The 4,540-nt window shown below is 38.1% G+C and overlaps 1 pseudogene; it reads right to left on the bottom strand.

Annotated features, from left to right (window-relative positions):
• Positions 1-642: 642 nt before the first annotated feature.
• On the bottom strand, positions 643-746 carry LOC125440444 (annotated as a pseudogene).
• Between the last annotated feature and the right edge of the window lie 3,794 nt (positions 747-4,540).

Genomic DNA, 4,540 nt, shown 5'->3' with positions numbered 1-4,540 from the left:
TTTATTATACAGAGAACACATTCTACCCAAAGCCTGAATGCTTTGTGGCATGAAGAACAATCTTCATAAAATGATATAGTGCTACAAAGCACATGCTGCAGATAAAAGGGGAGAAACAGATTATATTAAGACAATCATGGAACAGTAGCACTGTCTAGTTAATCCATCTTGTAGTCTTACTAAAATGAAAGACCCTTTAAACACTCTATTACCCAGTTGACTTTCAATTAATTTAGTAACTTTATTAAAGCAGTAAAGTCATATGGCCAAATACCTTGCAGGGTTTACTCAAGCTTCAAAAAGATAACATTTGCTTCCTGTGAATCAGGTAATTATAGCCTAACCAATTTTTTGTTCATAGTTTTAAAGTCATATCCCTTTCGAATATAATTTATTTTGAGATATGAATGGTCATCTAGTTTTTCTTAAAAAAATTGTAGAAGGGGTAAAGTACAAGGAACCATGCTTGTTCTTATAAGATGACATTCACAGGAACAAAACTGAACCATTCATACAAGTATTAATATACAAGCAGGAGGAGTATATGCATGTGGCCATTCAAACATGACACAAACTCTTTGCCTCTTGGGACCTGAGAAGAAGAAGAGTAGTAGTAGGAGGAGGAGTTTGGATTTATACCATGCTTTTCTCAATCATAAGAAGTCTCCAAGCAACTTACAATTGCCTTCCCTTCCCTCCCCCACCCCACAATAGACACCTTGTGAGGTAGGTGGAGCCGAGAAAGTTCTTAAGATCTGTGACTAGCCCATGATCTCCCAGCAGGTTCATGTGTAGAAGTGGGGAAACAAATCCAGTTTGTTTTATGGCCGTAGCATTTTGTCCTGACAATTCTCCTGCATCTGTGGCTGGCATCTTCAGAGGATTGCCTAGAGTGGTGGGTGGTGCTCTGCATGGTGTTCACCATCCCTTTGACTGCTTACTGCTTGGAGACATCATTTGTCCAGCTGATGTTAGTCACTGTCTTGATTCTAGTGTTCTTCAGTACCAGTAGCCAAATTTTGTTCATTTTCATGGTTTCTTCCTTTCTGTTGAAATTGTCCATGTGCTTGTGAATTTCAGTGGCTTCTCTGTGTAGTCTGACATAGTGGTTGTCAGAGTGGTCCAGAATTTCTGTGTTTTCAAATAATATTCTTTGTCCAGCTTGGTTTATCATGTGTTCTGCTATTTCTGATTTTTTCGGTTGAATTAGTTTACAGTGCCTTTCATATTCTTTGATTTGTGTCTGGGTGCTGCGTTTGGTGATCCCTACATAGACTTGTCCACAGCTGCATGATATGTGGTAGACTCCAGCAGAAGTTAGAGGATCCCTCTTATCCTTTGCTGAATGTAGCATTTGTTGAATTTTCTTTATATGTAGCCTTATGATTTTGTATTATCATGTTATTGTTATTCTTATTATGTTGTACACCACCCTGAGCCCTCCGGGAGAGGGCGGTATATAAGTTAAATATCCTATCCTATCCTATCCTAAAATATGAATATTAGTGAGAGGTAACATTTACAAACTTGAACTCATTGACTCTAGTACCACTGTTTTTTAAAAATCTGTGTGCATAGGGGAGGAGGATGCTCAATAGGCAATATTCCTGTACATTTTATTTCATTAACACGGTATTAGACTTTCTATTATTCATAACAGGTTGATTTGGCTGTCTTGCCCAGCTACAGTGGCTTTTCTTTTAAAAATTTCCTTCCTTCCTTCCTTCCTTCCTTCCTTCCTTCCTTCCTTCCTTCCTTCCTTCCTTCCTTCCTTCCTTCCTTCCTTCCTTCCTTCCTTCCTTCCTTCCTTCCTTCCTTCCTTCCTTCCTTCCTTCCTTCCTTCCTTCCTTCCTTCCAAAACAGGTTTAACAGTAAGTTTAATGGGAGGTACATTGTAATGGGAGGTATATTGTGTCTTTCATTTTAGTAAGACTACAAGATGGATTAACTAGTTTTGTTCCTGTGAATGTCATATATATAAGCCTAATTGGAATGGGAGGTACATTGTATATATATATATATATATAAGCCTAATAAAACAATTGTTCATATATATAATATTCATATTATATCATATTCAATTGTTCATATATATAATATTCATACAATTGTTCATATATATAATATTCATATCAATTCAATATCATATTCAATTGTTCACACACACACACACACACACACACACACATATATATATATTGTTCACACACACACACACACACACACACACACACACACACACACACACACATATATAAGCCTAATAAAACAATTGTTCATATATATAATATATGCCTAATTCATATATATAATATATGCCTAATTCATATATATAATATAAGCCTAATAAAACAATTGTTCATATATATAATATATATATATATATATATAAGCCTAATAAAACAATTGTTCATAAGTCTTTACTAAGAGGGGAGCAGGAGGTAACAAGGTGTTTTTGCACACTGATAAGAAGACCCTCTAGGTATGTATAAATATATATATGCATAAATGGTCCACTGTGGCAATACACTATTAGAGTAGGTCGCTCTGAAACAAAAATATCTCCATTATATTTGTGTGATAAATATCTGCCTTCTTGGCTGAAACTATCAAAGGATTTGATTAAGGGATTGATTTGAATACAAACAGCATAATTGACCCAAGAGGAAAGATGAACTGATATGGACAACAAAGTTTTTATGAGTAGACTTGTTAGATTTGGCAGTATCTTGGGAAATGTCAGCAGTCAGGATATATTATTTTGTAGTCACATCTTGGCTGAAACAGGGAATTTGTTTTTATTATGTAGCTCATATAATATTTTATGTTCATGCCATGCCATTTTCAATTATCCTTAAGAAGTGTAAATGAGGATTTCAAGGGCATGCATGCCCTCACAAAAAGGCACATCTTGTACGCTTGTCTCTATTGTGCATATGCATAGATCTGTGAGTTTGTTTCCCAACACGAAAACAGCACAGGGAAGACTGTGTCATGGACCCATGTGATTTGGGTTACCAGCTTTCAGTTGAGAAATTCCTGGAGATTTGGGGGGCAGAGCTTGTGGAGGGCAGTGTTCGGGGAGGGGAGGGACCTCAGTGGTACTGATGTAAAAAAGCCTACGTGGCCTGGGCCATACATACCTGAAATAATGCCACCTCCCATACAGATGTGTCCAGGTGCTGAGATCAGCAGGGGGGACCCTCCTGGTGGTCCATCTGAGATTTGAGGGTGAGGGCTGCCTAGAAGGCCTTCTCTGCATTGACCCCAGTGCTTTGAAACACTCTCCCTCTGGAGCTCCACCAGACTATAAGATTCAGAGACCTTTATTCGGCATATCCAACATAGGGACAAAGAAGAGTAAACCCAGTAAAGAACATTGAAAGTAATGTGAATTGAAGCCAAGGGAACCTATTTCAAAATGTGCAACAAACGTTTGGCTACCTTTTCAGTTATTTTGACCTCGAGATTGTCGAGCAAAAAAGTCATCTTTGCATTGATAGGAAGATCTGAGAATCCAACTGTGGTTAAGGCAGAGTAGTTGAGCCTAAAGCTGTCATACCTAATGCAGAAGAGCAAGATGTGTTCGAGGGAGTCAGTATAAGAATGGCAGAAAGAACAGTGTCGATCATGCTGAGGGATGTTTGAGAACCAGCCTTGAAGTAGTGAATTGCACTTGAAAATGCCCATCACTTTCAATGGTGTTTAAACTAGGGACCCCAGATTCTCCCTTTAAGGTTGTACCCCACCCAGAGACTTTGGTGATGGGCTGGTAATTAATATACAGGAAATAAATCAACAATGCCAAAGAGACTGCCTTCCAAAGCAGCCATTTTCTCCAGGGAACTGATACCATGGTGTCTGGAGATCCATTGAAATGTCAGGCGATCTCTAGGCGCTACCTGGAAGTTGACAACTACACATCTGAATGATGCACACCAGCCATTTAAAAAGAAGTGACTTTTACAGCATCTTGTTTAGTTGATTTTTTAACGAATTCTTTGTACAACCACACAGTTATCACCACCAGCCTCAAGCTCTTAGAAGAGCACCCTTTGAATTACTTCTAACAGGACATTTCAGTTTCCAGGTAGTTAATTGATCCTGGGGTACTTAGCCTAAGGGAGTCAGGTGACTTCCTAATCTTTGAAGCTGCTTTGGGGAGCTGTACACCCTTGAGACTCATTTTAAATTAATCAGTGGGAAAATTATAAAACAGTTTTCCTGACATTAACTATATAGAATTTTGTAGTACAACTGAAACACTACCTTTCTATCATCTTATCAGTCTATCACCCTATCAGTCTATCAAAAGTACAGATACAGGACCAAAAAAACCCCATTTTTAATGTTCGGGAAGTAAGTAACCAACCTTAGGAGAAACAACAAAGGTCAACACTCCAAAATGAAGGTGAGATGCCATTTAAACCAGATGGATTGAAACACTAAGAAGACAACATGGAGTGGGTAGCTGATTAAAAAGATGCATGCATCCAGAGTAAATCACAGGAATTCCATCCACCAGGATCTGTGATTGACA

The sequence above is a fragment of the Sphaerodactylus townsendi genome, linkage group LG10, assembly GCF_021028975.2.
Source record: "Sphaerodactylus townsendi isolate TG3544 linkage group LG10, MPM_Stown_v2.3, whole genome shotgun sequence".
NCBI lineage: Eukaryota > Metazoa > Chordata > Lepidosauria > Squamata > Sphaerodactylidae > Sphaerodactylus > Sphaerodactylus townsendi.
This window is presented reverse-complemented; position numbering and strand designations above follow the sequence as displayed.